Below are 12,408 nucleotides of genomic sequence, written 5' to 3'. Positions count from 1 at the left end.
TTTCGCCCTGGAAGCCCTGAAGGTTCCTAAAAGAGTTGCTGCCCTCGACGGAAGATTAATCGCCACAGTGACTCACTGCACCGTTCTCCTGTCCCTCAGCCTCTCGGGTAACCATCATGAAACCATTCAGCTGTTCATCATCCCTACCCCTCTAACCCCCCGGTTTTAGGTTTACCCTGGCTCAACATTCACAATCCCCAGATCAATTGTAAAACACCATTACCAGTTGGAGTCTCGACTGTCACTCCCAGTGTCTCCTCTCGGCCCTAGCTTCCCCCGTTCAACCTACTTCCCCTCCTACACCTCCAGACCTGTTTTCTGTTCCACCTGATTATCATGACCTAGCTTCAGTTTTTAGAAGGGACCTGGCACTCTCCCTACCCCCTCACCACCCTTACAACAGCGCCATTAACCTCCTTCCTGGGGCTCCCCACCAGTCGGCTTTACAATTTGTCACGCCCCGAGAGAGAAACCATGGAGAGGTACATTCAGGATTCCCTCCAAGAAGGTCTCATACGTCCCTCTTCCTCCCTGTTAGGTGCAGGTTTCTTTTTTGTTAAAAAGAAAGACTCCACCCTCCACCCATGCATCGATTTTCGTGATCTTAATGACATCACCATTTAAAACAAGTATCCCTTGCCCCTTATCAATCCTTCATATGAGCCCCTTTGCCATGCTCAGATTTTTAGCAAACTCGATCTTCACAACACATATCACGTGATATGCATCAAGGAAGGAGACAAATGGAAGACAGCATTCAAAACCCCCATGGCCACTTTGAATATCTAGTCATGCCATTTGGTCTCACTAACGCTCCTGGTGTGTTTCAATCCCTCAACAACGATGTACTGAGGGGACATGTTGGGTCGGTTTGTTTTTGTCTAGTTGGATGACATCCTGATTTTTTCTTGGTCCTTAGAGGAGCAGAGACAACATGTGAGGCTGGTGCTGCAGAGACTTTTGGAGAACAAACTGTTTGTGAAGCCAGAGAAGTGTGAGTTCCACTCTCCCTCAATGAGTTACCTGGGATACATCATCGCCAAGGGACAACTTCAACCCGATCCTGCTAAGATTCAGGCGGTTACAGCGTGGCCCACCCCCTCTTCTCGGAAGGAACTGCAGCGCTTCCTCGGATTCACCAACTTTTGCCACAGATTCCTTCGTGGCTACAGTAAAATGGCTGCTCCTCTCACCCGCCTCACTTCCACTAAGATCCCATTTCAGTGGGACCCATAGGCTGACCACGCCTATATCCATCTCAAGTCCCTGTTCACCAGTGCTCCCATGCTGATCCAACCTAATCCATCTTTGCAGTTTGTGGTTGAGGTGGACTCGTCTGACACTGGCATTGGGGCCATTCTCTCCCAATGAGACCCATGTATGCAGAAGCTTCACCCATGTGCTTATTTCTCTCGTCATTTTTCCCCAGCTGAGCGCAACTATGACATTGGTAACCGAGAACAGTTGGCGGTGGTCCTGGCACTTCAAGAATGGCGGCACTGGCTAGAAGGTACTGAAATCCCTTTCATTATCTGGACTGATCACAAAAATCTTGCTTATATTCTCTCTGCCAAACACCTTAACCCGCGTCAAGCTTGTTCATCCCGATTTCTCAGTACATTCAGTTTCACTCTTTCTTACCGCCCTGGCTCTCGTAATACCTGTATTATACCAGTATCAATACCTGGTGGATTGGGAGGATTACGGTCCGGAGGAGCGCTTTTTGCCATTCGCACCCCCTCAAGCCTGGTGGTCCGCCTGGAGGCATCTGTGGGGGGGGGGGTACTTTGGTGCCTTGGACATTGTGGGGTGGTGTTTTGTGTGCTGGGTGGCTTGTTCTGTTTCCCTCCCTGTGTTGCAGGGGCTGGGCGTAGCCTCCTGGCACTGAAGCTTTCCACACTGTCTGTGCTCACACATGTGGTCTCTGTGCTTCCTCTAGTGTTACTCCTCGCTGCGCTGCTCCTCGCCTTTGGACTCAGTCACCTCCAGCTTTCTTCCTCACTGACTCTCTGCGCACTCAGCCACCACCAGCCTCACGCTCTCCTTCCCCACGGACAACCTCGCTCTCAGCCACCCCTAGTCACATGCTCTCCTTCACCATGGACAATCCTCAGCCACTCTGAGCCTTACGCTCCCTGGCTTCCCATTCCCTTTATTATTATCATTAAACTTTGTTAATTGTTCACCTAACATCTGTGTGTTTGCTCCTGGGTCCTTCCCCTCACTCTGGTTCTGCAGAGCACCACACATTGGCTCCAGATTCGGTCCCTGTATATAGATAGATAGATAGAAGCCCAACTGCAATTAGCAGTGCCAGATTTACAACAGCGTGAATGTTCTTTATTCTGTGTTTCTGGCAGTTAAAATCACCAAAATAAATCCATCTGTTTTGGAGAGGAAGAGATGTTTGTGGATAATTCAACTTCTGGTGAAAACCTCCTCAACATGTGGATCCTAAGTTATCGTAGAAAAAAGGTGACTTTACAATAGCATGTGTTGCACTAGCTGCCCGCAGCAACATGAAAAAGTGCATCAGAAATACCTAGATTTTTAAGCTGAGCTTTATTCAGTTTTTGATCACTTTAAATCATCTGGTCTATTTGAGACCTCTACAGATAATTTAGCTCCAAGTAAAAAAACCCTGAACTTCTGGATCAAAAAAAGAGAACGCATTAACTTATGAGAGAAAAGGGGTGAGCATATTGTGGGTGAGCACATCCCTGGGAAGCCAAACCGCATTCACTGATTTGAAACATGAAACTATTCAGTGTTTAGCTGTTTTATTTGCCTTGTTTGTGTGTTTTGGAGAGGAAGAGACCTCTGTGGATAATTCAGCTCCCAATAATAAAAAACCCTCCTGAATAATGAAAACTGAAGGAATCCTAACCAGGAGAAGTTTTAAATGGTTGCAAGCTGTAATTCACTTCTAGACACCACCAAATCCCCCTAAATGTTATCATCTTCCCCTTGATAACACTATTACTTAGTAACTTTGGAAACATTGTGTAACTTTTATAATTCAACTGTAGGAAGCTGATTGGCCAGAAATCTTACTGTAAAAGTTAAAGCACTCAAATACACATATTGTCAGTGAAAAAAAATAGTAATCAAAAAATATCATAAATAATAAATATCAGTACTGTAATGTCATGCTCAATCATAAGACTCTGACCTGCTGATACTTTCTGCTTCCTCCTTCCTTGCAACTTGTACTCGTTGACACATGGCAGGCACAACAGACATATGAGAGGACATTGCTCAAGCACTTTGACTATATGCTTTGATGTATTATTCTCTACAACATATAGTGTATAGTATGTTTCTTTTCAGTTAATCATGCAACAATGGACTGTCAGCGCATTATTTATATGTTTATATGTCAGACCATAGACTGTATAAAGATGGACAACATGACAGCTCCCCTAAAATGTAGCTTGTCAATCATAATCGCTGCCTGGTGTCTGTCTGCAGTATAGGTCATAAAGCCCGCCCCTCCATATCAGTGAATAGGACATAGGCCAAACTAGTACTCTAAGTGATCATTTTATGATCATTTCAGTTTTAATTAGAATTCTACAAAAAAAAAGAGATTTTCTGCAATGATTGACAGCTGTGACAGCCAGTCAATGCGCTTGCATTCAGTGGAGCTGCTCGTGATTGATGTTTTAGCAGGAACTTCCCCACAGCAGATATCACTACTGTGCAGAATCTGGCTCTCAGCGATATCACCATCACAAGATAGTAGCGCCCATATATTTTAATCTCACTTAAGCATAGCGCGGTTAAGCGGTGTGTCGTCCATCTTTATATACAGTCTATATGTCAGACTAACAGCTTCACACATGCCAAAATGATTGCAACAAACGGTGGTATCACCAGCTCTATGACAGGGAAGTTTGATAGGTGAACACAATTTATTTAATTGAGATTTGTAAGTGCATTATGATCAGGACTCATAATGAGGATATGAAGTGTAATGATAGTACGAGAGCTGCCACTGGCTTTGTTTCCAGATTTTGCTAATATTGAAAATAAACACTATATGTGCAGGTAGTGAAGATGTGCCAGGCGGGGGTGACTGGAGAAGGCAGAGTGTGTGTGTGGCTGGCGCTGTGGTGTCTCCACTGACAGCACAGTCATGTGCACTGTGGTGATTTTACACACGCAATCTGAACACTAGAGTCCTCCTTGGACATTTATGCACAGTATTAGAGGATATTTTCAAAAACTTTTGACACTGTTTTTCAATTCTTTAATGCTATTTTTGTCATTTTGGATCTCTACAAAAGATGATAAATTCATAAGTTAGTTTACGTATTTAGTGGTTTAGGTGAAAAGGACTATTCAGGGATCAGCAAGCAGGAATTTCCTAAATCCTGCCATTTGCTAAATTCTGGCATCAGCCTACAGGGTTTTTCCTGACACAAATTAAGGCAGAGATGGTACCAACCTTAAAATCATAAAAGCCCATCCTTCTTTAAATTATTCATTTTGATCAGCACCTGTACCAGACTGTGGCGGTCATGTTCTGATGTATCGTAATGAACTGATTTCATGTTTTACAAACACCAGGAATTCTGTATACAATAAAGTCGGGGAAAACAAGTTGAAGAAATATTTAGAAATATATATTCCCTTTCACTTCATAGCTGTTAATGTTTTAGTCTCAGTAGGCTACAAGATGGCATTCAGACACAAATGTAGAAGTAAACGCAGACTCCAAATGCTGTTTGCAAAGGCTTTTTTAAACTCCAACTGGTGATATAAAACTATATTAAAACACTCGGCAACAGGGAAAAGAAGTTTTGTTTTCTTTAGAGATTTTTTTTTTGTTGTGGTTGAAAAGACTTAACCAGAGTTAACGCTGTTTATATCTTTATTTATATGTATAGCTTCGACAGAGAGAGTAATTTCTTAACTTAGCAGTAAAATCATAGTGTTTAACAGCCAATCACAGTGCTTGCTGCACAAAAAAGACAATGAAAGGATTGATTTTACAGTTTTTCTAAAAAAAATATGCAAATAAATAGTTGATTTTTCAACATCTTGTCAACCCAAGTTGTCACATATTGCAGCTCTGCAGAGGATTTCTGCGTAGATATATTACGCAGTTCTGGGATGCCGCTATAGTGATGTCAACAAATGCACATGGTGGGGTTATGCAGCCTGTGGTTATGTTTAGATAGATAGATACTTACAGAAACTACTTGATATGGTAGCTACACAACAACAGAGACATCTAAACATAGAACGAGGCACATGGTAAAAAGGAAGCACATGGTAAGGTTTAAAAATGTTTTTGATACAGTGGATCTATCATTAAATAATTAAATTTAATGTGTGTAAGAGGCATCATTATGCACATTCTCCTGTTATGTTTGTTTTTATACTATAGATGTCTATAATAATAGTAATATCTTTTGCGTGGAAAGTGGTGTATGCCTCTGTCTGGCCTCGTTTAGTGTGTATACAACATTTATAAATGAGGCCCCAGATACTGTGGTGAATTTGATATTATATAAAATTTAAAATCAGTCTTGAAAACTGTTAACTACTGAATTTTGATATTAAATTTTAAATCTCATTATTTTCCCAATTTCAATTAATCTGCAAAGCCGTGTCTCAATTCCTGTCACACCTCTGACCACAAAAAAAACATCACAAACGGCTTCTTTGTTGGTGAGGCCAGAAAGGTGTTTAAGATGCAACCACACCCCACATTCACTGTTAATATTCAGACTAATGCCACAGTTAGCAACACACCATGCATTACAACTGTCTTCCACTGCAATGAGGTGACAAGTTTTCCAGCAGCTGTTAAGTTGTTCTTTAAACATACAAGTTTGTCACAATCAGCCTTTCATTAAGTTTCCCAAAAACTGATGATACCTATCTGAGGTGGTTGTGTGTGATTATCAATACCACACACTTTTAGCGGCCATTTCCATGGCAGCGGGTCTTGCATGAACTGCTAAACTTTTGTTGCGGTTTGTTCACATGACAACGGCGTTCTGGGGGCCTGAAACCAAGTTCTAGGGTGCAATCTCTCTGTTGCTGTGTAAACTGGCAATGTGCAGATCATGTGAGAACACTGATGTCACAGCTGCACTTTGCGCATTATGATTCAGACAAACAGCCATGTACGGGTACGAGGATAGTACTGTTGGTTCTCGTGCGTGTGTTTGCCATCATCTTCTTGTTTGTTTATACTCACCGCTCTGTAGAAGAACGCCTTCAAGCACAGGTGCATGGTGTTCTTCTATGGTGTGTCATTACAAAGTAACACCACCAACTACTGGCCTGGCATGCATACTACCCCATTTTTGGTTGTTTTTGCGGATCCATGTACACATGGATCATTTTCACAGTGTAATACAAAAAGATTTTTTTTCAAAAACGCAAAGAAAAGACTTTTATGTTTTTAGTAGGGCCGTTCTCATCAAAACATGGCCTAAGGAATTACTTGTTTTTCTGTGTATCTGTTATTTAAGTAACCAAAATCCAACATCATATTGACGTATAATAACAACATTTTGTTGTGAGAAGGGGGATGTGAAACTCTAAAGTTTTCACACTGATTTTTATTCCAACCAAAAATAATTCCAATGTCATATAGACATCTGGTGACAGCTGGGAAATCTTGCAAGCTTTTTCGTATTTAAGCAGTAATGTAGGAGCAGGTGACACCACTTTACACACACACACACACATACGCATACTCACACACACACCACGGACATGGACTGTGCGCACCCTCACACACACAAAATCCAGTCACATTTTATAGGTTCTTATGTGCTGTAAACACAGTATTGTTTTTTAATTTAACTTATGTCGTCTTTATGATGTCTTTTATATGTGTGATGTTTGTGAGGATTGATGAGCTTGTAATGCAAGACAAATTTCCATGCAAATGGAATAAAATGTTATCTTATCTTAAAAACACATTTATTGATTCATTCATAAAATAACATGGATCTGAATACCTGTGAAATAAGTATGAGAATAAAGTTGGCAGATTTCCACACATTAATGACATGCCTCACCAGTTGTAAAGGGTTGGAGAGATACAAAGATGAATTTATAATCTTCGTGCGCCTCCCCCTGTCCATCCTCAGGCCCTTACTTGCTGAAAGTAAACCTGGCCTCCATGTGCCACTGACTGCGTTACATCCAAGTCAACAAAGCTGCTTTCCTCTGTGCTAGTAGTTCATCTGGGCCACATATCAAAGTGTCAGTGGACTGTTGAATTATATGTACAGTCCTGAGGCTTGATACTCAGATGACTTTTATGAGCACAAGGAAACACTAAGTGGAGCAATCGTGTATAACTTTGTCACAGAACGACATTACAGTGTAGCCTCTGGGTATGGAAGACGACTCCACCACATCATTGCGTGTGTGTGTGTGTGTGTGTGTGTGTGTGTGTGTGTGTGTGTGTGTGTGTGTGTGTGTGTGTGCAAGTGATTTGTACAGTAACAGTAACATGCTGACCATATATTTCATCTTCAGATATTACACAAAGCCTGCCTCGCCATTCTCCATCCATCCACCAGATGACCTCAGACTTTCCACCTGTCCTGGTCACCTGACTGTCATTCACCTGCCTACTTGATTAAAGGTTCCCCCATCAGCTCTGCAGGATATAACCGCTCCATTACCATACCACACATTGCTGCCAGATTATCAATGTTACTTTGTTCTTTGCTTTCTAGTCATCTAAACCTTGAACCCTGACCCTTGATTGCAATTGGGTCCTTCCCCTGCTGCCTTACACTCACCTGCCTGACATTTTTATCTGTCTCCATGTTCTGTTGCAGTGATAGTCAACTTATAGCCTGAGGGCCAGGTTAAGTACCCCTGTTCTACAGGCAGAGTAGCAGTCTCACTGCTCAGAGTGTGAGCATGATGGAGAGATACAGAGAGATGAATCAGCCAACACTACCAGAAACCATGGACATCCTTCTCCTTCCTGCTTTAAGACGAACACAAGCAGAGCAAATCCATCAATATGGTGTGAATGAAAAACAACTCAGATGAGTGCAGCAAGGGGCAAAGAAATAATCTGTAGCTGAGAAGAGGAGAGGAGAAGAGGAGAGGAGAGCAGAGGAGAGGAGAGGGGAGGTTTGCCAGAGCTGCAGAAACAATTAATGTTGGAGGCAGGGCCAGGCCTGGGGTTCATTAACCCCACAGGCAAGGCCCCGTCTCCAGGGTTGGTGCCAGCCCCAAAGACCCCTGAATGCCAAGTAGCTCCATCAGCCTGGTGCTAATGGAGCACAGTGCCTGGGGCTTAACAGGGAGACCAACAATGTCAGGTGACACACATACACACACACACACACTCACACATACACTCACGCACATGCACACATGCACATACGCATGCATACACAAACACTCCTCCTAATGTAAAATCGTGATAACTGAGTAAAACTAAGAAATAAAGGAATTTTAAGAAAAAAAAATGATTTGCTGATTTGATTTCTTTCAAAAATATGAAAAGTTGACAATGAGAAGGGAAAGAAGAAATGACCCATAAATGAGCAAGAACATAGTAAAAAGTACACAGAAATGTCCTGAAATTAGTTTTTTAAAAATTGAAAAAGAAAAAGAATGTAAAAAAACCCCAAAAAAAACCAAAACAAGGCAAACAAAAAATGATTAAAAATTAAAGTCAAGTCAGTATTATTTATAAAGCCCATTGTCACAAATCACTGGGGCAATAGATTTTAGTAGATTTTAGATTGTAACCATCCGTGCCAGCATGTGTGTTTGTTGAAATTCCAGTGTTGGCTGCCATGTGCTTGTGTTGTCTAATCATAACAAAGCGCTGCGTCATCCCACCATGTGCATTAGTTAATAATGATGTAACATAATAGGCAGACACAGAAGGATACTTAAAACTTCAATAGATGTTTATTTAAACTGTAGATATTTGCACTGCAACTCCAACTTCTGCACATCTGTACTTCCTCCATTGCACCTTTTGTACATATGTTTTGTGGTTGTTATATTCTCTTATACTATTTAAATTCAATATTTTTATTCTTCCTTTATGTTAATTGTCCAAGTCAAATTTCTTGTATATGTAAATGTACTTGGCAATAAAACCATATTCTGAATCTTTTTCTGATTCTTAAGTCCATTACAAAGCTAGACATATAACGAGTTGGGAAGAGAATGTATTGATAACTACCCACAGCATTTGCTAATGGAAAAACAAAATAGAATGGTTCCAAGCAAGTCCAGTCAAGCCGTGCCGACTATGCAGTAGAAATTAGGGTCATGTTTTTGTATACAGACCAAACCTGAACACCCCCTCTGTCGTCTGCGGAGCAGCAGGCGTGAACCTTCCCTCCAAACAAAGTTTATTGTGTAATTGCTTTTCCAGGTTTGCGTGTGGGTAAATGTTAAGATTACAGTTATAGGGTAAAATTAATTTAAATCTAAATTAAATGTAATTCCTCACAAACTCACAAAAGTGTGTGTGTGTGTGTGTGTGTGTGTGTGTGTGTGTGAAAAAGACTGGTCTTGCCTTTTTAAAAAGGCTCTCATTTGCATTGGTGGAGCAGTGGCTGGGCTTGTAATTAGCAGTAGTGATTAACTCGTTGGTGGAAAGTGGACAGACACAGGTGATACAGAGTGGGGAGACAAAGGAGAGCCAATTAAATCAATCAGTCAAATATAAAGAATGAGAGACAGGGATAAATACGGTGAAGAGACAAGTCAATATCGAGGACAGTGACTGTAAGAAGAAAAAGAGTAATTGGGAGAGAGGAAAGCCTGAGAGGAAGTGTGTGTGTGTGTGTGTGTGTGTGTGTGTGTGTGTGTGTGTGTGTGTGTGTGTGTGTGTGTGTGTGTGTGTTTGTGTGGTTGTCCTGGTGGCTGACTTGGGTGCATTGCGTTGTGAATGTTAAGCAGAGTGGTGTGGGGCGGTGGCGTCCAGGCCTGGTGATAAATGTTGACACAGTGGGAAGAGGCCACCCTGTTGACATCCATTACTGCTCTCCGCTTAACGAGGCCAGGGCCGTGGAAACACCCACCACACCCCCACTTAGGCAAATGCTCACACCACCACTGTATCCCCAGAAATTTAGCTGCAATGAATTTACATCCAGGCCAAGATTTAGTGCCACTGTGAGATATAGTGTATGCAGGTGTGGAGGTCAAAGGGTATTTTTTTTACTTGGATCCTATTTTCCCATGTTTTTGTTTCTCAGTGACTTATGGGAACAGTCGCTGAGCATTGTCATACAATAAATGTGCTTATTTTGCCACTGACAGGCTCAGATTTTTTTTCAAAGTGTCTGACAATTAGGAATGTATAATACTAGATTTTTTGCCAATATCCAATATGCCAATATATAACAATTTATAACTGATATTGATATTGATATATCCACTTTTTCCCCCACCTAATTTTGGTGATCATCAAGTCTCTTCTGTATTGGAATTAATATAATATCTTGCATACTCTTAGCATAATGGCCCACCAGCAGATGGAGACATAACATAAAATGATTTTCAATAAATGTAATTTTCAGTTAATGTGCAAAATAAGAAAAAGAATACTTCAACTTAGGGTTGATTATGTTTTGTGTATTTTTTTTTTTCAGTTATATATATTGTAGTGGACTGCCTTGGCATGGTCTTTACATTTTCCCTCTGAGGAACTCCAGAGTTCAACTTTCCCTATGCAAGTGGGGGACACATCAAGAGACACTGTTTTACGAACCCAAAGCATTCAGCAGAGGGTTGTTAATTAACTTTACTGAGATGCCACAGTTAACATCTGCAAACAAGTTCTGCTTTTAAGCCACAGAAAGTGTCCGTACTTGGCCCTTTCCATCACGAGATGCAGTGAGAGACAGGCATTCCTGAGGCTCCATCTAGTATACAGCAGGATGTAAGACACCTAAATGACCTCCTGGGGTCACTCAGGCACGCAAAGTAACAGTCATTCATTACCTCCACTCTCAGTACCTCATTTTCCCCCCTGCTGGAGATGACAAAGGCAGGACATGTTGTAAATTCATTATGCATTCTTGTGTTGAGACTAACATCTAACAGAATCTCTTGGACCAAGGTTGCGAGTTAAGTTTAACTTAATTCTCTAATCCTTCTCTTTGTAGGTAAGAGTTTGTCTCTGTGCTTTGATGAATAAGTAGGACCAACTCCCATTCTTTTATCATTTTATTTGAATGAGTTAGGTAAAAGCATGTTTTATTCCCTTTTTGTGATGGAGCTATACTGCCATCTAGTGGCCTTAGTTATCAGTAATCTCGTTACCAACTTTATAGTTATATTTTATTTTGCATTCATTGTATAATGTTAGAAGGTAATCCTATATCTACGCAATTACCAAAGTTCATTAGAATCCATGGGATAATTTAATGCTATGTGTGGTCATTTAACAGAATTGAGCAAAGGATCTTCAGAGTCATGTGTTACGTTATAAATTGGCTTTAGGTCTCCTAACATGTATTTGAAATTACTGTGATGAGACTATAGTGGTGATGAGATACGTGAATTTACACACAATGGGTTAGACTGCGTAATTCGTACGGAGAAATAAATGTCTCCTAAATTACATTAGGTCTTTTAGAAACAAATGCCGGATGTGCGATCACTTGGCGCGAAAGTTCGCTAACCCCGCCTTCCATTTGCACCCCAAATTCAGAGATAAAAACTGAGTGAGCTCTCAGCTTAGGGCTTCTATTTTTGCTTCTGCTTCTTTGCTTCTTTTGCTTCACTTTTGCAATTTGTTTTAAGTAAACTCAAATTAATAATTTAAAGTGACTTCGTCAGCCCAACGGGACTACTTTTGATTATTTCTGCGAGTTTTAATTGAGAAGGACACTCCGTGCTTCGCCGCTGTGCACAAACTATCAGCATCCGTTGCCTGCCCTTTAAGACTTTGTTTAAAGACTTTTACTGGTTCGCCAAGGAGGACACCGAGGCCAGTTAAAGGTCGCCGCACACCGACTTCACCCCCCGGCCGCCATGCTGTTCAGCCGGTCACCTCGTCTGGAAGACGGGCCGCAGCTCTCCACTGGAGTGAAGCGATGATCTGGACCTCCCCGGAGAAGTCTAATCAAGTCGACAAAAGTAGGCAGAATAACATTTTCTAGTGATCAGAGTTGATGGCGTATAGCAAAGCTTTAATGCCAAATTTCTAAATTCTAATTTACTACAGTTCAGCGCGCATCCACGCTTTAGACGGTCACGTATTTCTACCCACTATCATCCATAATTAATCATTTACATCACCTGAACAAAGTCATTGTCTGTGGATATTATTTCATCAGTGTAGAAACAAGATCAATGTATACAGGATAAACGGTACAGATTGTGAGATTGATTAAAGTGATGACATGTTTTAAAACTGTCATAATTTAAAATTTTATT

At 41.2% G+C, this 12,408-nt stretch overlaps 1 protein-coding gene across 6 annotated transcripts in view; it reads right to left on the bottom strand.

Moving 5' to 3' along the window:
* Positions 1-12,408, bottom strand: part of rbfox3a (RNA binding fox-1 homolog 3a) — a 939,385-nt gene that overhangs the window by 840,080 nt on the left and 86,897 nt on the right. The gene's annotated exons all lie outside the window — the stretch shown is intronic.

This window comes from Plectropomus leopardus, chromosome 19, assembly GCF_026936395.1.
Source record: "Plectropomus leopardus strain MGB_pleo_1.0 chromosome 19, ASM2693639v1, whole genome shotgun sequence".
NCBI classification, from domain to species: Eukaryota; Metazoa; Chordata; class Actinopteri; order Perciformes; family Serranidae; genus Plectropomus; species Plectropomus leopardus.
Note: the sequence above shows the minus strand (reverse complement) of the source record. Positions and strands in the feature narration are given on the sequence as shown.